The 23,076-nt window shown below is 39.1% G+C and overlaps 1 protein-coding gene across 5 annotated transcripts in view; it reads right to left on the reverse strand.

The window, feature by feature from the left end:
• The window catches only part of PAK1 (p21 (RAC1) activated kinase 1), a 155,707-nt gene that overhangs the window by 126,844 nt on the left and 5,787 nt on the right, over positions 1 to 23,076 (reverse strand). The window contains exon 2 of one of the 5 annotated variants that reach the window (XM_054437826.2): positions 8,278 to 8,369. The exons of 3 other annotated variants lie outside the window; for them this stretch is intronic. The gene's annotated coding sequence lies outside the window, so the exon portion shown is untranslated. Of the gene's footprint in view, positions 1 to 8,277; positions 8,370 to 23,076 lie in introns of those variants that run through there. One more of the 5 variants, XM_063672097.1, reaches the window with a different exon arrangement.

The raw sequence follows: 23,076 nt of genomic DNA on the forward strand, positions 1-23,076 counted from the left end.
ATAGAGGCCAGGCACCGCCAGAGGTGGACCCGCAAAAACCTTGATTTCAACCTTCCGGCCTCTAGAACTGAGAGACCACAAATTTCTGTTTTTCTAAGTCACCCAATCTGTGGTACAGCAGCACCAGGAAACTAATACAGCCACCTTTCTCTAAACTACTAAAGTTTGTACCCAGCTTATTTGGTGGCACTGTTCAATTTATTTTTAGTGTATATATCCTACATTCTTAATGAAATCAAAGTTTTTTAAGGGCAGAAACACTATTTTATACTTCTTTGGTATCATCTACCATTCTTAGGGAAAAACTGACCTCAGGCAAGGTATTCAGGAAACATTCGCTCTCTTGATCACTTTCTGGAAAATGTTCAACAACCACGGTTGTTTTAGAATGTGATAACCAGAAAATCACTTTTCCTATTTCCATAATTCTGTTTCACACCAGAGTGAGCTATTTAAAAATCTACATTTCTCTTCATGAGCTTTTTATATACATAATATCTATCACATATAGAATCATGGATTGTTTGGGGCCAAGAGAGAGCTTAAAGATCATGTAGTGCAATCCTGAAGTGGTATCTTCTTCAACTCACAGATACCACTTCTCTCTTCTTGATCGTAAATGCCCTATTCTCCCTTGTCCGTTGTATTAGTTATTGATTTACAGGGCTCCTTCTCATCACCCCACCCCCACTATACAATAAGTACATTCAGGGTTGAAACTGTCTCATTCATCTTTGTATCTCCAGTACTTATCACAGTTCATAGTACATGCTCAATCAACAGTTCCTAAAGTATTATTTTCTCTTTCTTTGCCACTAGTCTGCGAGCTTCTCCAAGAAAGGAAGTGAATCTTAGTCATCTTTGTATCTCTAGGGTCTAGCACTAGCATGTAGCAGATAAAAAATATAATATTTGTTGTTCATGACATTAAAATGTTTGACTCACTGTCTCTATGCTAGGCTGTGCTGGCCTATCCTTTATTAAGAAGCTCAGACCCAGGCTGGGCACGGTGGCTCACACTTGTAATCCCAGCACTTTGGGAGGCCGAGGTGGGTGGATCACCTGAGGCCAGGAGTTCGAGACCAGCCTGGCCAACACGGCGAAACCCCGAATCTACTAAAAATACAAAAATTAGCCAGGCGTGGTGGTGCAGGCTTGTAATCTCAGCTACTCAGGAGGCTGAGCCATGAGAAACACTTGAACCCAGGAGACGGAGGTTGCAGTGAGCCAAGATCATGCCACTGCACTCCCGCCTGAGTGAAAGAGCGAGACCCTGTCCCAAAAAAAAAAAAAAAAAAAAAAAATTTCAGACCCAAGGTCATATAGTTAATAGATGATGGAGCTAAGATTTGAATCCAGAACATCTCATTGAAAGGTCTATCCTCTCATGTACTTTCATGGTAAAGTTTTTATAACTCTAGATATAAATGCAACTTCAGTTTTCTATTTGTTTAACTTCCTTTGAAGTTTGTTTCTAGTTAAAATTGGCAGATTGAAAACATCTTTACTTATGTTCCCTCCCAAAATCACTCTAAAATGATGGTAAAGCTATAAAAGAGGTATGAACCTCAACAATAAAGAGAATAGGTGAGGGGACATCAGACGGTAAGAGATTTCAAAAACTGTTTAGAATAATAGTGAATAGGGGAGCTGTGACAAAAAAAAAAAGGAGAGCGAAAGAAGCTGTAATCTAGAGCCTTGCATAGTCCCTGAGCAGCAAAGATGTGTGGTCCCTGTACAACAGGATCCCTTCACCTGGAAAGAATCACTGGATTAAAACACATAAAGACATAGGAAGTATAAATCATTTACCCAAAACCACACAGAGATAAGAAGAGCTAGATCTTATTTTTGTTACCTTTCTATAACACATCCACTATTAGCCAACTTAAAAGAATATAGGATGAATCAGCAGCCCATGCCACAAAACAAGGAGGCAGAGGTGTTTCCCAGGGTCTACATTTTGGCCTTGTTTACCAACTCCAAAAAGGTCCTTTGTGTTTGGGCTCTCCCTGGTGAGAACCTGTTCAAATAGTTGGGATAAAAATCCCATTATTCCCATTGTCCGATTCTATAGCTCTGAAAGGTAGGTTACCAGCACCTAACAAAAATAGGACAAAACTTGGAGGCAAAAGATTTCATAAGCACTAACACTGTTTCAAGTCAAAGCTGAGCTCATCTATCTTGCCCGTGGTAGTGTGAGAGAAGCAGCTTTTCATCCCTTTTTAGAACAGAACATGTCCAAAGGTAGGTGTTGTTATATCTGCTAACCAGATGAAACAGATTCTTTTTTTTTTTTTTTTTTCAAGGGAAGTCTCCCGCTCAGGCTGGAGTGCAGTGGCACGATTTCGGCTCACTGCAACCTCCACCTCCCGGGTTCAAGCAATTCTCCTGCCTCAGCCTCCCAAGTAGCTGGGATTACAGGCGCCTACCACTACGCCCAGCTAATTTTTGTATTTTTAGTAGAGACGGGGGTTTCACCATGTTGGCCGGACTGGTCTCGAACTCCTGATCTCAGGTGATCCACCCGCCTCAGCCTCCCAAAGTGCTGGCATTACAGGCATGAGCCACCATGCCCAGCCAAAATAGATTCATTTTAAAATGCCAAATTACAGAATTGCCTACAGTTGCAATTAAGGCATTAGTAACTCTAGGGCTATTTCTTAATACACAATTATGAGAGTACCACAGCTATTTGCTCCCCATTCCACCATACTCCCATTTGAACTCTTGTCCATCACTGCATTAAACACATCTACATACTCAATTTGTGTGTTTTTGATGTGCACAGAAAGAATACTGAATTAGGAGTCAGAAGAATCGTTCCAAATACAACTCAAGCTTTGGAGTCAGCAAACTTGGATTTGAATCCCAATTCTCTGAGTTACCAGCTGTGAGATCAGAAATTAATCATTTAATCTCTCTGGCCCTCAATTACCTTATATGTAAAATGGGAGACTCATGTGGGAAAAAATGGGAAAATATTCAGAGACCTGTTGTGAGGATTGGGAATATTTATTAGGCAACTTGCACAGCAGTAAGGTACTCAATGCATGGTACTTTCCTCTTTTATTGACCACCTGGTATTTGCTACGTATTTCTAACCTTGGAAGGGTTGTTTTGAAGAAGTGTTTAAGGAGAGGTAGAATATACAAATTACATTAATTACAATACAGTACAACACAAAATATAACATAATACAAAGAAGTATAATATAAGAAATGATGTCATAGCCATTACAACGGAGTAACACATAAACACTAAAGGAAGAAATACTAATTCTGCCTGGCACAGGAGGACAATGTCAGAGAAGGCATCAGAGACAGATATTTGAACTTGGTCTTGAAGGTTGTTGAGTGTAAGGACAGCAAACAAAGGAAAACATGTTAAACAAACAAAGAGCTATGAGACACAAGTTAAGGGAACATGAGAAAGAATGTCTGGCTTATTTCAGCAACAGTGTGAAAACTTACAAAGAAGTGATAGGTTATACAGAACCAGAAGTAAGATTAGCATGAGGAAGGGACTACCCATGGGAAGTTTTTTGTGGAAAGAAAAGTGGTATAATAGGCAAAAAGAGGTAGTCATTTGAGAAACTCTTGAAACTATTTAGCTGGAGAAGAACAGTAATAAAATCACTATTGTGATTATAAAGAATTGTCATGTGGAGGAAAGGTTGAATTCATTTTGTCTGACCCAAGGGACAGATTTAAGAAGGTGGATAGAAATTAAAGAATGATATTATACAAAAATGGCTAAGGAATATTAATGATACACAGAGTGAGAGTTTGAAATTTAAAAGAAAATGTCCCTCCTGTAAGTTTTGAAATTAACCCAGAAAGCTCAAAAGAGAAACTCCTTCAATCTTAGCCTGGGCTAAGAACCCCAGCCTTTCTCTTCCTCTTCGGGGACAAGACGACTTGATGGGCCTTTGGTGCAACCAGGTTTGAGGAAGGTGCTTCCACCACTTCCTGAGGCCTTACACAATTCAATTCAACCTCAAAAGGGAACACTAGCCCACACAGAAACAGCTTAAAAAGAAAACTAAAGAAGGCAACGACTTTAAAGGAAACTAGGCAGTGCGCTTAAAGAGAAAAGAGCAATGGGAACAATATGAACATCAGAGGCATCGACTATCTGTTCTCATGTTAATGAAGGAAGGAAGAGCAGCAAGACCATTCAGTTCAACATCTCACTGTACAGATAGAGAAACTGAAGCCCAGAAAGGGGATAGGGCAGGTAAAGCCAGGCATGAAAACAACTTAACATAAAACGTTAAGAGTTCAGGCAGACTCTTTTATCATCTCACTTTTCCTCAAAATAACACAGTGAAGGAGGTGTTATTTTCCCAATAAGACACGAAGATCTTTAAAGCATAACAATGTTTGTGTTAGTTTTCCTTACGGGTTGCTGGAATGAATAATACTTTCCTTTTCAAGCCCATAGGTTTAAAAAAAAAAAAAATCACCTTAAGGACTGGGACTTCTCCAGGGAAATAATGTGGACTAGAAAACAGTTTCTCAATACCCTCACCCCAATTCCCCTATTCTATCTAGGACTTTCCAATGTATTACATATCAATTTTTTAAAAATTCTGTTTTAGCCCCTATGCTGAGAACAGGGAGCAAAAATCCAATCAGACATGCATCTTCAAGGAGCTCCCATTCTGATAGCATAGACAAGCATGACAATCAATGATTATCTTTTAGTCATGAAGACTTGGTTTCAAATCCTGGGTATGCCCTTTACTAGCTAAGGCAAATCATTTCCTTTCATCTAAACTTCAGACTCCTTTTCTGCGAAATTGAAGGCAATACCCTCAGTCTAACTCAAAGTATTAACTTGTGAGTATTTGGAAAGATAATTATTTAAAGCACCCAGCAGAATGTCTGATCCACAGTATATATGCTCAGAAGGTATTTACTGAATTAATGGCTTACATAAAAGTATCAATTCTAGGGGTAGGGTTGGGAAGAAAGAACATCCCAGCATTATGTTTTCTCATAACCCTGGACCCACTGAGAGAATGATGTTTGCCTGATCATGTGGGTTTTATGTTTCCCAACTCTTGTGCATTAAAACCACAAACCCCACCCCAGCATTAAAAACCCGAAAGAACCTGGCAGGTCCCACACAATGACTAGGGATGAAGGAAATAGCTGTCTGGCCTGACCATATTTGCAAAGGGAAGTAGGCAGCAGAGCAAGGCCTAAAAAACCCAAGACCTGAAATCCTGCAAATCCTTATGATTAAAGACTAGAAAATCCTTGTTAAATACAAATATCTCTGCAAGGTGAAGCTGGGGTGAAGAACTAGGAGCCATCAGGGATTTATGGAACTCTATGGGCCACAGAAGTTCTCCACTTTAGATAGATATTATTTCAAAAAAAAATATTGGCATATCTACTGTGGGTCAGGTGTTGAAGCAGCAGATGACTTAGACATGGTTCCAGTTTTTGAGACACTTAGAATAACAGAGACAGAGATCACAATGAAAAATGGTTTCACCACTAAGGTCCTGACATACTGCTATTCAGTGGGCTGCAAATGCCCACAGAAGTGACCCAAGTTTCCCAGTTACCAAGTTTCCTCCTCCTCTTTTTCAATCCATTTACCACAAAACCTGCCATCTCTAGAGGCCCTTCTCTGGGCAGAAGAGCTTGCCTATGTGCCACAGGAGTTTAGAATGGAAATCTGACTAACAGCAAAGCTCATACCTTACACCACCTATAGCCTCTGGAATCAAACTCCACAAAACACTTTAAAACCACAGAACAAGAAGTTCTGATGTATTTATTTTAAGACTTTAGGGAAACCATTTGAGAAGACAGAACTAAGTCTTCTGAGAATATCTCAAACATTTACTGACTACCTATTATGTTCCAGCCACCACTTTGAATGCTTTATAATGGGGTTCAAGACATGCTACCCCAAAATATGACATCTTAGCATATGAGAAAACAGCAGACGCAAGAAAGTATTCTCACTCTCAGCTTCCCCTCACCCTTCTCCCCTGAAGCAGGTCATCAGATCCTCATTCAAGAGGTACCCTCCTTATTCCCAGAGGAAAGGCTAATTTTTCTCTGAAGACACAGGGACATACAGAAAAATCTGAACAAACTGGCCTTGCTAAGTTCCCTCCAACCCTGATCCTATTTATTACCATTACATCATACTGCCTTTGTCCAACCATATTTCTCCAAGACTACCCACTTCTTCCATCAAACCTAAACATAAAAATACACAAGTTTGCCTGTTTCTTTGCATCTTCATTTCCTTATGAAGGCTTCCATGTCATGAAAAACTTGTATTAAATATATTTGTATGCTTTTCTCTCGTTAATGTCTTTTGCTACAGGAGCCTCAGCCATGAATATAGCAATGGGAAAAATATTTCTTTTCCCCTATATTTATATATATTAATGTCCTCAAAACAACCCTGTAAGAGAGCTATTATTGTCTCAATTTTACAAAGAAAAAACTACATTCACAGAAATTAAGTGACTTGCCCAAAATCACACAGTTAATAAGTGATGGAGCTAAAATTCATAAGTAAATTGGCCACGTCCACTTTAAAGTCTTCATTTCATTTTTTTCCCCTGCATCTCACATTTCATTCTAATGATAACACTGTGAGGCAGAGTATCAACATAATTTTATTTTATAAATAGGAAACTGGTGCTTAAGGAAGTGATATTACTTTCTGAGAAACAGGTCAGTAAGTAGCAGAGCCACAGTTTGTACCCAGATCTCATGCCCTCAAATCTGCACTCTTTACACTACCCCACATTCCTCTTACACTTGCCTTGCAGAGAGGTGTAGTGAAAATATACTTAATAGGGAGTCAGAAGTGCTGAGAGGTGGTCTTGACTCTGTAACTAACTTATATTATATAATATTGAATGAGCTGCTTTTCTTCTCTTGGCTTCAGTTTCTCATCCATAAAATAAGGGTGTTGAATTAGACATCTCCTAGGGTCCCCTTCAGCCAGCAACCCAACTAGTCTATGAGAAGCAGTTTCTCTAATTTCCTTGCCACTCAAGCAGTAACTTTATAAAAGAAAAAAAAAAAGACTGGTTATTTACAGTATAGACAAAGGTGGAAAATGCTCAGCACCAAAGAGTAGAAATTACCCATTCAAATTCATATTTACCTTCCTCAAACACCCTAGATATAAAGAAAGAAAAAGCCATAAGCCACCTAATAGCAGTGTTGGCACATCTAATAACACGCCAAGTAGGAGTAAAGAGTGTGCTCATGGTAGGGCCCTTTTTCCTCTGCTGGATTCCTATCACTTCTATTCACTAGCTTTCTCTCTTCCTAGGTTGGCACATCAGCCCTGCCTCACAGCAAATCAGGCTTATGACTTTAACTAAATCCCATCAGATCTAAACAATCTACAAGTGACTTTTTACTATTACAGAACAAAAAAATGAAAGCCCCAGATGTAAATTCATCCAAGCCAAGAAATAGGAAGAAGGAAGAAGTGGGATATATAAGATTTTGGAGGCCAGGTGCGGTGGCTCACGCCTGTAATCCCAGCACTTCGGGAGGCCGAGGCAAGCAGATCGCCTGAGGTCAAGAGTTCAAAATCAGCCTGGCCAATATGGCAAAACCTCGTCTCTACTAAAAATACAAAAATTAGCCAGATGTACGGCACACGCCTATAGTCCCAGCTACTTGGGAGGCTGAGGCAGAAGAATCGCTTGAACCCAGGCGGCAGAGGTTTCAGTGAGCCGAGATCATGCCATTGCACTCCAGCCTGGGCGAAAAGAGCAAAACTCAGTCTCAAAAAAAAAAATTTTTTTTGGAAAAATTATTTCCCTGTCTGTCCTAGTTTCTTTATCTATAAAGCAAAGAAGCAAGTCCAAACCAATTCTAAACACCTTTCCCACTAAAACTTAACATGAACTTGTAAGTATTCTATATTTAGAAAATGTGAGATATATTTTTTAAAACAAACAAACAAACAAAAAAAAAAACAAGGGGGAAAAGGGCATGGTATTACAAATTTTAATTACCTCACAGGAGAAAACAAAAAGGAATGAATTATAGTGCCAGGGAAGAACATAAAATATGTATGGTCACAGCAAGCTGAATACATATTAGTTATAAGGATAAAAGGAACTGCACTATCCCTGTAACAGCCAAAGTAAATAATTCATATAACGCCCCAGGGTAAGACTGCAGAGGCAGAACCCATGTTCATGCAGTTAAACCAGAGCTGATCTGAATATGATCAAAGATCCAACACCAGGCTGGGTGCAGTGGCTCACACCTGTAATCTTAGCACTTTGGAAGGCTGAGGTAGGAGGATTGCTTGAACTCAGGACTTCAAGACCAGTCTGGCAATATGGTGAAACTCCATCTCTACAAAAAAATACAAAAAAATTAACTGGGTATGGTGGTACGTGCCTGTAGTCCCAGCTACTTGGCAGGCTGAGGTAGGAGGCTGAAGCTGCAGTGAGCTATGATCAGGCCACTGTACTCCAGCCTAGGTGACAGAGCGAGACCTTGTCTCGAAAAATAAATAAATAAATAAATAAATAAATAAAATTCATACTACCTTAGCCAAGTATCATCATTCATATTCTGTAGATCTTTACCTATTAATATACTAAATTATGAACTAGGCAGTTCCACATATATTTGTCCATTTAATTGTCTCAACACCCCAGTGGTTATATTCCCTGTTTTATAGAAGGGGAGCCCGAAGCTCAATGAGGTAAAAAGACCAGGATGAGAATCCAAACTCTGGCTCCAAGTTCAATATACTCTATCCCTATTATAACCTATCTCCTTCATTGTACAAGTCCCTCAGACACACATTATCCGGTTTTATATCTCACAACAACCACCACCTTGTGAGCTAGACATTCAAGATTCCTCATGAACTGGTCCCTATCCATCTTTCCAGTTTTGAAATGGATGCTGTTGGCTGCCTACCCAGCATCCATTCCCTTCTTCTCCCTTCCTAACAGAGCCCAGACTCTTTTTTTTAATCACAGATTCCTGGGCCCCACACCCAGAGTTTTTGATTCATAAGTCTGAGATGTGGCTCCAGAATTTGCATTTTTAGCAGGTTCCCAGAACACAACACTTTGAGAAGCACTGTTCTCAGAGAAAGCTGACCCCATTCCTAGCTCCAAGAGTAGGCCCTGATTGTACATCCAAACCAAACATGGTAATTCCATTCTCCTTGCCAGTGATTAGTTCTTGAATCAGATTTAGGTTTACTCAATCAGCACCTGGCATGTCCCTAGAAACTCTCGTAGTTCAGGGATGGGCAGGTGATCTCTACTGGTTCAATTTCACTGAAGAGAAGAAATTTTTGTCCATTTTCTGAAATAAAGTCAGTCAGTCTCTCTCCCTTTCTCTCTCTCTCTCTGTCTCTCTCATCCACTGGTGAATAAAGAAGCTTATCTCCCCAGCTGGTCTTGTCAGCCAATTTACTACCATGATGGAAGCCAGCTTGTGGATAAAGGTAACACAAGTATGATAAAAACGTCAACATGATTTAAGCCAAATTTGAGTCAGAATTTCTGTTTACAGAATTCCAAATGATACACAATTTGGTACTAGAAGAGGGTACAGCCACCTGAATATTCTCTAGGGCACAATGTATACACTGCTTTGCTCAACACCTATTCCAACCCCTTTCTAGCTTAGTAGGCACTACAGAGGTTGAAAAAAAAAAAGCATTACTTCTCAGATTTCCTTCTAAATGTGATTTAGGTTCCGCCATTCAGATGCTCTCAGACTAGATACTGATTAGAACTAAATTGGATGATGGGAGAGACTGGCACAGGACATCCCTTTTGCTGGAACAAACTGCAGCAGAGGCAGCATAGTTCTCTATCTAGCAACTGTAGCAACAGGTTCCTGATTCTGGCAAAGAGCAGCATCCTTGGGGACTCAGCTATTTAATGTAGTTTGGGGAGTTTGTTCCTGGAAGCCCAGCCTGGGTCCATTTTTTCAATTCTCCCAAAGATTCCTAAATCTCTCTGATATCCTTTAATAAATCTTTTTTGCTTAAACTTGCTAGAATGGACTCTTGTTTGCCCCTATTAATAAGAGCCATGACAAATAAGATAGCATATAATATTTACTATCATATTCTCATGACACCTGGCCCTTTCCTACCACGTCTTTGCATCAGCTCTTCTATCAGTGTGGAATGTCCTCCCTCAAAATCACCCCATTTGCAAAAGTTATCCACTACCTCCATGAAGAGATTTACATAAAGAGGAAGAAAGACTTACATAAAGGAAGAAAGACTTGACAGGAGACTGAGGTCTGAAGAATGAGGGGTATGTCATCTGGTAGAAAGGGACAGGGAGGAAGGAGAGGGCTATTTCAAGTGCAAAGATTAACATTTACATAGTAATAAGGTGTCTCTTGCCACCAAAGACTGCACCTGCACCTACAAATTCACAACTTCTTAAGAGTTGGAAATGATACCACCGCACATACTAGCTTTTGCTCAAAAAATTAATGTTGAATACAAGTGAATTTTATAGTCAGTTGTCAGTAATTACTAAGCACTAATAACTGTATTAAAAAAAAAAAAAAAAAAACCATACTAGAAGCTATAGGGAGATTCCCATAGTAGAGATCACACTCTCTCACTCTTGGAGCCTTACAACGTAGAAGGAAACAAGGATACCCAAAAAGATCAAAGACACAACATAAAAACTTTTTTTTAAGTGCAAATTCATATAAACAACAGTAAAGGAAAAAAAAAGATTCAAATATCTAAACCTAGATGTTATTCAGAGAAAATGTCCCTAGAATTCATTAATTCACCAAATATTTATTAGGTATCTACTATGTGCTAAAAATTGGTCTAGGTGCTGAGGACAACAGAGAAGCAAGCAGAGAAGGTCTTTGTTTTCACAAGGCTTGTATTCTAATTGAAGAATTAGGAACAAAGGTTTTGAGGGCAGGGCTATAAATTAAAGCACAAGTCATTTAAAATCATTTTAGCTTCTCTATCCTGTAATGATAAAGATAGCCGACATTTGTTAAGGACTTCTTACGTGACAAAATTTGCTAAGTGCTTTACAACTACTACCTCATGTAATCCTAATAACAAACATATGATGCAGGTACAATTATTATCATTTGGGTTTTTTTTTTTTTTTTTTTTTGAGATGGAGTCTCGCACTACCACCCAGACTGGGGTGCAGTGGCGTAATCTCAGCTCACTGCAAGCTCCACCTCCCGGGTTCATGCCATTTTTCTGCCTCAGTCTCTCGAGTAGCTGGGACTACAGGTGTGCGCTACCATGCCCGGCTAATTTTTTGTATTTTTAGTAGAGACAGGGTTTCTCCGTGTTAGCCAGAATGGTCTCAATCTCCTGACCCTGTGATCTGCCCACCTCGGCCTCCCAAAGTGCTGGGATTACAGGCATGAACTACCGCACCCAGCCAAAGCAGGTACTATTATTAGTACCATTTTAAGTATAAGGAAACCAAAACCACAGAGGTTAACTAAAACTACTCCGGCCAGATCACAGTCAGGAAATGGCAGGGCCACAGGATTCAATGTTAGGTCAGTAGCAGAGGTTTTTAACAGCTACACAATACACAGAGAGGAGAAAATTATATTTACATGTTAGAGCCTTGTTGAAATGTCAGGTTTGGAATTATTAATTGGGCATGAACTTCATCATCTCTGTCATTGTTTTTCCTTATTCTATAAAGTGAGCTGTTAGACTTCCAAAACTAAGGTCGTGTTCAACTTCTGTTTCCATGGTTTCAAAAACAATGTGAAAAGATATTCAAGTGCCTGGTCCAATTGTTAGTAAAAAGGTGCTTTGAAGGCTGCGGCTCTGCAGTTCTTATCCACTGGCTGGGACCGTGTGCTTCCATGGCTTCATTAAGGGGCGCATTAGCATTACATTAATTGGTATAAACAGCTGTAGCACAAACCTCCAGCAGATAGGAAGCTAGAGGCACAGAGAACAAAGGGAGAGGCAGGAAAGCAATGATTGGCTGACCTGAAGCTGTCTAGGTCAGGCATGGCATTTGGTCCCTCTTCATTTCTAAGTTCTCATGAATGTGGACACCCAGTCAGCAGCCCAAAGCCTTTCTTATTTCCATCTCAATCTCCAGGAAGAATTACAATGAGAATAACAGCTACTGAGACAGAGAACAGATTCTGAATATTAAAATACACACTAGGCAGGAGCTGGCAAAAGGAAGAATAAGAGAGGTTTTCCTTTTGGTCTTAACAAAGCGTGACAGTCAAATGCTACCATACACCTGCTGTATAAGCTCTGTACCAGACAGGACCTTTCAAGGACCTTTACCAAGTCCCTTCAATTATTATTCACTTATCTCTATGCATTTATTAGGCATCTCTGATGTACCAGACTCTGAGGTAGCCATCATAGGAATATAATTTAAAAAACACAATCCCAATCTCAGGGAACTAAATCTAATGGAGGAATGAGCATATATAGAGGGGATTCTTGTTATGTGAGGATAACTACTATCCAAAAATACCACTTAAAGTTAACTGACAAGGGACCAAAATTTCTTAGTAAATTTTTTAAAAATGTTGATGGGGCCTTTAATTTATCAAGACAAACATTTTAAAATTTTTATAATTCCTAATTTAATAAAACTTGTTATATTGCCCACAAAGTTAATTCTTAGAACAAAGAACATCTGTCACTTCACATTTGGCTTTCAAAATATATTGATAAGAGGATCAATTTTATAAAAATATTCAGGAGCTTCATCAATTTTTCCCGAGGGTCTCTTTTAATCCTTTGTTACTCAAATCATTGTCCTCCGAATGTCCTGTTATGTCACTACCCACATTAATTTTCCCTTCAATTTTAAATTGGTCTAACTTTACCTAATCCTCACTTGTCAGTGATTTTTGTGTGTGTGATTCAGGCCATTATCCAATATTGCCTTATTTCAACTTCCTAAATTTTTTCAATATTCATTTTAGAATCCATTTGCATTACAGTGTTCAATGTTAATAATCCTACCATTAGAAAAGCACTTACTGACAAAGAGGGGTGAATGTACAGACCTTACTGGTGAGCAGGGAGGGATGTTTGAGTGGGGGCTAATTTTATAAGTCCTTACAGATAACAAATGAACTTCAATACTAATTACAGTGCAAAGGATGGAGAGAGTACTATGAAAATTCAAGAAAGTTTGATGAATATATGTCGAGGGAGTGCAAAAGTAAATTATTTTATTCAATCTTTCAACAAATATTTATTAAGAGCCTACTACATGCCAGGCACTGATCAAGATACTGAAGATACAGCAAAGAACAAAACAAAGTACTACCCTCTAGGAACTTAAAATCATGAATGGGAGGATGAAAACTGGGGAAGCCTACATGGAAGAACTGGCATCCAAGTTGCATCTTGAGGAATAAAGAGTTTTAAAAGCATAGAGGAAAACAGAATTCCAGGCTGAGGGAACAGGGTAATATTATATGAAATGGAATGAAACTGAAACTGTGTATTTAGAGAGATAGAGTAGGGTTAGAAGAGATGATGCTGAAGAGGTAGGTGAGGTCAAATTGTTAAGTTCCCTGAATAAGTAATTTACATATTATCCTATAAACAATGGAGACATACTGATGTCTTTTGGGAAGAACAGTGACAGGATCAGAAAAATTACTCCAGGCAGAATAATGAATAAATAAGAGGGCACAAAGACTGGTTGCCAGGACACTAGTTAATAGGTTACTAAAAGTCAAGGGAAGAGATGATTACAATCTAAATCAGAGCAGAAAAGATAGAGAAATAAAAGTAAACTGGTAAAAAAACTTCAGAGATAAAACTAACAAGGCTTGATAATCCATTGCACTGATAGCATGAGCTTATTCATTCTGCAAATATTTACAAGCCTCACTGTGTTCCAAGCACTGTACTAAGTGATGAGGTACAATGGCGACCAAAAGACATGACCTTTGACTCCATGGAGCTGAAAGTCTAGACATAACCAAGAGTCAAATAAATATAGAATCACAAATCATTGTAAATTTGTAAATGCCATCGCAGAAAATAACAAAGTGCTGTAAAAGGAAAACAGAGGGGCTCTTCTTTTTTTTTTTTTTTTTTTTTTTGAGACGGAGTCTCGCTCTTTCACCCAGGCCGGACTGAAGTGGCGTGATCTCGGCTCACTGCAAGCTCTGCCGCCTGGGTTCACGCCATTCTCCTGCCTCAGCCCCCAAGTAGCTGGGACCACAGGCGCCCGCCACCGCACCCGGCTAATTTTTTGTATTTTTAGTAGAGACGGGGTTTCACCATGTTAGCCAGGATGGTCTCGATCTCCTGACCTCGTGATCCACCCACCTTGGCCTCCCAAAGTGCTGGGATTAGAGGCGTGAGCCACCGTGCCCGGCCTGGGGCTCTTCTTTAGATTAGAAAGGTCCTGGTTTACAGTAGATAATGAATATTTGTTTATTGAATGAGGAGAAGGCAGAATTGTGAACAGCAAACCAGGGGTAAAGAACAGGTGTGAAGGCCCTGAGGCAAGACAGACTTTCTCAAACTCTGTAGAATAGAAAAAAAAAAAAAAAGGGATGAAAAGGAAAAAGGGAGAGAGAAAAAGAAGGAAAGAAAAAAAAGAAGGAAGGGAGGAAGGGAGGGAGAGAGTCAGCCAGTCAGTCAGCCAGTCAGCCAGCCAGCCAGCCAGCCAGCCAGCCAGCCATTGAGGTACAGGATTATTGGGTACATCTGTGGCTATGAGGTTTTTTTGTTTGCTTTTTTAAAAAAAAAAAAAAAAGTAAGTTTGGCACCATGAACATCATTGATGGCCTTAGCAAGAGCAGTTATGATGAGGTTGTGGAGACAGGAGAGGAGCAGGCTGCAGAATAAATCGGAGGTAAGGTACTCAAAGCAGAAGTTATAAATAGCTATTTAAGAAAGACTAGCTTTGAAGGAAAGCAGAGATAGGGTTTACCTAGAAGCTGACATGGGATCTCAGGAGCACTTTTTTTTTTTTTTTGTGAAGAAATGTTTGAATGATGCTTAGGGTAACTCAGTAGAAGGCAAAATTTAAAGATGCCATAAAGTGAGGTTTCTAAGATTGGACCATGGGAAACAATCTAAAAACATGTGAAGGAGCAAGCGAAGAAGAGATGAGGCAAGAGAACGGAATCACTTCTTTCATTGTAAAAGAAGGGGCAAAGGAAGGAATGGGTACAAATCCAAGTAAATTCTAAGTAGGAATATGAAGCTTCTATTTCATCTGTGATATATAAGGCAAAGTCTGGAGAGTGGGGGCAGAGAGGTAAAGGGCAGAAAAAAAGCGGCAGAAGGAGAATAAGAGTAAAACTGAAGATAATCCTGAAGAAAAGCATGCAATTATTTCCAGAGATAGAAAACACAGGCAGAAAACTAGGCTTGTGGAAAAGGTAAATGAGTCAGTTGAATAAGCCAATTCCTGAAGAAATCATCAAGAGAAAGGCTGTAGTAGTTTTTTCAGTTTGCAAATGTCAAATCCTGTCAAGAGCCCTTTAGGTTTTCTACCCCTTGATACAGTAATCCCACCTATAGAAATTTATTCTAAAGAAGTAATCTTTGAAAGGAGAAAGCTATATGCAGTGCTATGGGTAAAATTACAGTATAATTTATAATAGGAAAAGAAAAATCTAAAAACCTACACCGGATAGTTTTATGTGTCAACTTGGCTAGGCTATAGTCCCCAGTTATTCAATTAAACATTAATGTAGATGTTGCTGGGAAGGTATTTTGCAGATGTGGTTAACATCTACAATCAGCTGACGTTAAGTAAACAATATTATCCTCCATAATCTGGGTAGACTTCATTTAATCAGTTGAAAGGCTTTAAGAGCAAAACTGAAGTTTCTCTAAGAAAGAATTATTCTACTGGTTCTGTTTCTCCAGTAGAACATTGACTGACACAATAGTTTCAGGTAAATTATGGAATATCATCTTAAGTTTTACAATGAAGACTAAAGAGTAACATGCGGGAATGTGTATAAGTCAAGAAAAAAGGGCAAACAACAAACTTAGGACTACATTATGATTACAACTACATGTATGTTTATGTATGTTTACATATACCAAAAAAGGAAGCAAAAAAGGGTTATTTGTCAGGATGGCATCATAACTAAATTTTAAATTGATTAATAGTATTACAAAAGTTTGTGAAACAAAGCCCTGTTATTTTTAATGGAACAAAGTTAGTCACATTATTCATGTTAAGCTTTATTAGAATTGTGTGGCACTTTAAAGAAACCCATACTAATCTAAAAGAAAACTGCGAATTTTGAAACATTGCCTTGGATAATACTAAAAAGAGTTGACCCACTAGAAGGCAAATAGGCCTTCAAGGGTCTCAGTCCAATGCCATTTTTCAGTAACATGCAATTCCTCAGCTTAAAGGAAATGAAGAAATTTCCAGAGTAACAAAGTAGCTGCTGATCGGCTTTAAGAATTTTCCACATCCTATCGCCGGGCACTGTGGCTCACGCCTGTAATCCCAGCACTTTGGGAGGCCAAAGCGGGTGGATCACGAGGTCAGGAGATCGACACCATCCTGGCTAACACGGTGAAACCCCTTCTCTACTAAAAACACAAAAAAAGAAAAATTAGCCAGGCGTGGTGGCGGGCGCCTGTAGTCCCAGCTACTGGGGAGGCTGAGGCAGGAGAATGGCGTGAACCCGGGAGGCAGAGCTTGCAGTGAGCCGAGATTGCGCCACTGCACTCCAGCCTGGGCAACAGAGTGAGACTCCATCTCAAAAAAAAAAAAATTTTCACATCCTTAGATAGCATCAGGACATACTTTCAACTTTTACTCAGGTCAGAGGCATTTTGCACTGGGCAGCTACACATTTAGCACAGTAAGGTTCCTTCTCTCCTCTCTTCTCCTAATATCAGACATTGAAAGATTTTTTTTTATGTTATTTGAACTTGAGAAAATCAAATAACAGTTCTTAGTAAAGTCATGTGGGCCAGGCACAGTGGCTCACACATGTAATCCCAGCACTTTGGGAGCCCAAGGCTGGCAGATCACTTGAGGTCAGGTGTCCGAGACCAGCCTAGCCAACATGGTGAAACCCTATCTCTACTAAAAACACAAAAATTAGCCAGGCATGGTGCCTTGCACCTATAATCCCAGCTACTTGGGAGGCTGAGGCAGGAGAATTGCTTGAATTCGGAAGAAGGAGGTTGCAGTGAGCCGAGATCGTGCCACTGCACTCCAGCCTGGGCAACAGAGCGACACTCCATCTCAAAAAAAAAAAAAAAAAAAAAAAAAGTCCTGTGTCTCAAAAAAAAAAAGAAGTTATGTGGACCACAGTTTGAATGCTGGCTCCACTTTCACTCACTCACTCAAAGTGCCTACTATAGGTTAGGCACTGGGGATACAACAGTGAGGAAAAAAAAAAAAAAAGGTGGGCGGGGGTGGGGCAGGGGGGCTTTTAGGAAAAAGGGTACTATGTTAAAACTCATTCTCTTGAAGGTGCCAAGCTTTAAGGAGAAATGATTCTCTGGAGCTTAGGGTCTAGTAGGGTAGACAGATATTCATCAAATAATGGCACAGAGTATCAAGTAAGAGTATAGTTTCATGTAAGCAAATAATGATATGAATGCTAAAGTGTTTAAGGGTGTACTGATACCTGCAACTTATTTTGAAATGCTTCAAAATAAGACGGGTTAATGAATGGATCAAGGGATATATAGACATGCAATAAAGCAAACACAGCAAAATACCACAGAATCTAAATAATGGATATATGGGTGTTCACTGCACATACTCCCCTGCCAATGTTTTATTTAAAAAAAAATTTTAACATACATAAAATTAAAGAAATATAGTATAAAATGAAACAGTTTCAAGAAGAGTCAGCCTAAGAAAATTTTTATGAAAAATTCAGTCTTTGAGAGGGTCCACTTACCACAGATACCCAGAGGCAGTCTCAAGACCACTTGGAAACTTGTATTAATCAATTTATTCTTCATCAATATTTATTTACTTGTTTGTTTTAGCTGACAATGAAATAGAGCATTCTACTCCCAAGATACTATGCTAAAAGTGCTTGTTCATCTCCTCATTCTAGCACTCTAGAGAGGAGAAGAGAGACTTTGGCAATTACTAACTGTCTCCATCTATAAAATCAGACTTGATAATGCCCTCTCAGTCCCTTCGGATTAACTAGGATATTACACAGGGTAGCGTTTTGAAAGGTCTCTTCCTACCACTCCAACTTCATCTCATACCATTTACTCTTGCTTCCTATACAACAGCCATAATGGCCTTTTTTTAGTTCCTCTATGTTGAGGTAAACCAGCATTATCCAACTGAAAAATACGGTTAGCCTTGAAAACAAGTCACATATGTAATCTCAAATTTTCTAGTAGCCATATTTTAAAGTTTGTAAAAAGGTGAAATTAATTTTAAAATACATTTTAACCCAATATATTCAAAATATTAACAATTCAACATATAACCAATATAAAAAGTTAATGAGTTATTTTACATTATTTTTTCAGTATTGTCTTCAAACTCTGGTATGTATTTTATTTACACTTACAGTGCATCTCTATGTGAATCAGTCAGTGTGCTCAACAGGCACACTGGCTAAGTAGCTACCATATTGAGCAGCACATCTCTAAACTTTTACCTACTCTGAGGGCCTTTGTGCATTTAAAATGTTCCCTCTGCCTGACATGCTTTTTCCCCTCAATGTTCTGCATGACTAAAATCTATTTATCATGCACATCTCAGTTTAAAAGCATCATTTCCTCAATGAGGTCTTTCCCTTATCACTCCAAAATTCTCTACATTAGTCCTTTCTCTCTTTTGTAGGACTTATCAAAACCTGCAACTGTCCACTTGCATATCTACTTACTTTTCTCTGTATTACCCTCTGGAATGTAATCTTTGTAAGAGCAAGGACAAGGACCATGCCTATATTATTTATGATTGTATCCTTAGTACTAAGTACAATGCTTGGCACACAGGAAGAAATCAATAAATATGTGTAGTCTAATTAAGGAATAAACAGAAGCACTATAGAGTTGTACAGATGCTCCTTGACTTATGATTAGGTTACGAGCTGATAAACCCAACTTACACTGAAATACTTTAAGTCAAAAATGCATTTAATACACCTAACATACCAAACATCATAGCTTAGCCTACCCAATCTTAAACATACTCAGAACACTTACGTTCGCCTACAATTATGCAAAATCATCTAACAGAGTCTATTTTATAATAAAGTGATGAATATCTCATGTAATTTATTCAATACTGCACTGAAAGTGATTGGATGGGTATTCCAAGTATGGTTTCTACTGAATGCATATTGCTTTTACACCATCATAAAGTCGAAAAATCATTAAGTTGAACCACTGTAAGTCAGGGACCAGCTGTATTGGATTGGTACATACGTGAAAGTGTGTGCGTGTGTGTTTGTGTGTTTGTGTGTGTGTGTGTGTGTGTGTACACGCACGCGTGTGAGTGAAGAATATACTCAGCAGCCATTCCTAACTGTCCTGGAACCTTTACCACATAGTCAACTAAGTCAATTATCCAGCAAGTAGCAATGGATAGTAAAAAAACGATTTTTTGAAAGAGTTAGAGGGAACTATAAATATATTTTACCATTCTCCTAGGAAGCTACAATTTTTTAAAAAGTGCCACTAGTCAGGGCAGCACCCAAATGATCAGGAGCAGGTGACCAGATTTGGAGACAGAAAATATGAATTAAAGATTCCAGTTTGTAACTTCCCAGCTACATAATCATGCCACTTAACTTCTGTTCATTTATAAAAATATGATGCCTTAAAAACAGAAATAAGTTAATGAGACTCTACATAAAAGGGTTTTGAAAACAGTAAAGCACAAAAATTATATATATAATCTTATATATAATCTCTAGAAAGTCCAGGAAACTTGGATTTTTCAAGTCTATCACGATGGGCTTTCTCATTTTGCTCACCTGGTTCTTTATTTTTTTTTAAGTTACTTTACAAATTACATATGTAATTTATTAAATTATGCAAAATCTACCCTGGATACCAAAAAAATCTCAGACTCTGGACTGGTCAGATAATTCCATATGAGAAAATAAGTGGGAGGGAATGTTATAAAATAGTAATTCTTGGGCCGGGCAAAGTGGCTCATGCCTGTAATTCCAGCACATTGGGAGGCTGAGGCAGGCAGTTCACTTGAGCCCAGCCTGGGCAACATGGCAAAACCCTGTCTCTACAAAAAATACAAAAATTAGCTGGGCTTGGTAGCATGCCCCTGTGGTCCCAGCTACTCAGAGACTAAAGTGAAAGGATTGCTTGAGCCCGGGAGGGCAGGGCTGTAGTGAGCTATGATGGAGCTACTGTACTCCAATCTGGATGATAGAGCAAGACCCTGTCTCAAAAATAAATAAATAAATAAAATATTAATAGTAATTCTCCAACAGGCAATTGAAGAACCAAGAGCCCCTCCAACTATACCAAGTCCCTCTTTACCCATCTCCGAAACTGGAAATTTAAATTTTGTTCCTCTAGCCCACTGGGAACTATTTCCATAGTGAAATACCGTTACTGATGGACTACGTCCTGGTGTATTACAGAGAAAGGGTGAGGGCAGGTAGCAGGTGAGAAGGTTAAGAATCACTGTCAAAATATTCGAGCAAAGAAGTTGGCATCAAATTCAACACATCTACATGACAGCTAAGGAAAACTGAGTCTCAGGATGGTTAAGTGACTTGCTGTGGTTACACAGTAATAATTTTTAAAAATGCCTTCAAGGCCGGGCGAGGTGGCTCACACCTGTAATCCCAGCACTTTGGGAGGCCGAGGCGGGCAGATCACGAGGTCAGGAGATTGACACCATCCTGGCTAACACAGTGAAACCCCGTCTCTACTAAAAATACAAAAAATCAGCCGGGCATGGTGGCACGCGCCTGTAGTCCCAGCTACTTGGGAGGCTGAGGCAGGAGAATGGCGTGAACCCGGGAGGCGGAGCTTGCGGTGAGCCAAGATCACATCACTGCACTCCAGCCTGGGTGACAGAGCAAGACTCCGTCTCAAAAAAAAAAAAAGTCTTCAAATGACAGCTTGATGTCTCTGCTCCTAAATTTCCTCATCTGTAAAATGAGTTAGCCAACATCAGTCTAGCACATTACAGCTTCCAAACTGTTGTGCATATATCCACAGAGCTTACCTGATCCCTGCCACACCACAAAGGTCTAAGATGGCTATGGCGTAATAGAAAAAGCATGATGAACACTGAACAATCAAAAGAACCTGGCTTCAGATCTTGGCTGTGCTGTATTGCTTCAGCAAGTCAATTAACCTCTTTGTGTTTTCTTCTATCAAATGAATATAAAACAACACCTGTCCTAGCTAACCCAGGGGATTGTCCAAAGAATAAAGTCAGATAATATCAGTAAAAGTATTTTGTACATTATACAAAAGGCCCTTCATCATCTGGGCCCTGCCTCCTCTCTGCTCTCACGCCTCCCCACCTTACACCCTATCTTCTAAGCATACTAAACTACACAGGGCTCCCCAAACAGGCTCTCAAATCTTCTGCTCACATATTGCTCTCTCTTTCAAGAGGGTCCATCATCTCCCCTTTCTTCTCACCCCTCCCTGACTGTGCTTTGTTAACCCCTGCTCATTTTTCAGAACCCATCTTAGATGTCACCTCCTTTAAGAATGCTTGCCAGGCCACCCCCATTTCAAGTGCAGCAGATGCCCTTCCTCTGTGTTCACATGGAACTTGCACTTATCTCCATATTTTTGTCATTTTTTGTCTCAATGTAGTGTCATTGTCTATGCACATGTCTGTTTCTCCCGGAAACTATAAACCCAAAGGTAGAGGCTATGATTCATCTGTTTATTCAGAACCTATGACAATGCCTGATGCATAATATGTATTTAGCAAATGAAGGAACTTTAAATGGCAATAAAAATATTACTTTTCATACAATACTTACATAAGACATTTATGCAAAATATTGTTAGTATAAGGCAGTGCTTCTCAACTTTGCATATCAGAATCACCTATAAACCTTTCAAAATAGAGATGCCAAGGCAACTCTTTTACATCTTCACAAGTAATTCAAGTGCATAGCCAAAATTAAAACCACTGCTACACACAATCATAGTCATAAAATTACAAACTACTCTACCTAACATCTATATAGCTCAGTATCTTACAATTCACTTTTACATATATTATTAATCTTCACAAGAATTCTGTAAGTTAGGTGTTATTGCTTCCAAATGAACAAATAGAGATTTAAATAAGTGTCCAAGTAGCTCTTTGTCTAACTTCAAATTTTGTGCTCTTCCTTATACCCTCCCTTGGAAAGTGCAGTAATACACAAAGTACTATGAGAACAAGGGTTCCACCAGTGAGGAAGACATCAATCTTAGCTTTGTGGGAATCCAGGAGGAAATAAGGAAAGCTGGACCTTAAAGATATAGGCAGGCAGATGAGGGTGGAAGCCATGAATATACTGTCATTGTCATTTGCCATCCCAAAAGATTCAAAAGGCAGATTCTATAAAGAATATGCTCTTGCCAGCCTCAGTTAGTACTTACAGTCTGAAGGGGAAAGGGATATTGGAGAAGGCTGGAAGTAGAAAAGTAATAAAAGAAAGCAGCCCATAAACAAGAATGGATTTCCCAATCCTGCATGCAAATTACCTAACCCTGACTCCAGGAACAAAAGCCAAGACATAATGGACTTAAGAATTAGATGAATTCTACAGTCAATCAATACCACACAAACTCATGAGGGATGAATGAACCTCTGGTTCTTTCTAGACTTACTACTACACTATTCCTCAAGAAGGGATAATCCGGAGAAGCCTAGCACATACGTGACCTTCTCCATCTCAAAAACTAAAAGAATGGGAGAGAAGAGGAAGATATTCATGAAAGAAAAGGCTTACAAAAAGGGTAGAAAAATGTAGTACATTAAGTTAATAAATTTACGATGGCACAGGGAAATATTCAGGCACAAGTGATTCCAAATACTGGATAAAGCCTGATCTGGCAGCTTCAGTAAAGAAGTATTATCTTCTAAGTCTGCAACATCATGACCATCTGACA

This window comes from Pongo pygmaeus, chromosome 9 (genome assembly GCF_028885625.2).
Source record: "Pongo pygmaeus isolate AG05252 chromosome 9, NHGRI_mPonPyg2-v2.0_pri, whole genome shotgun sequence".
NCBI lineage: Eukaryota > Metazoa > Chordata > Mammalia > Primates > Hominidae > Pongo > Pongo pygmaeus.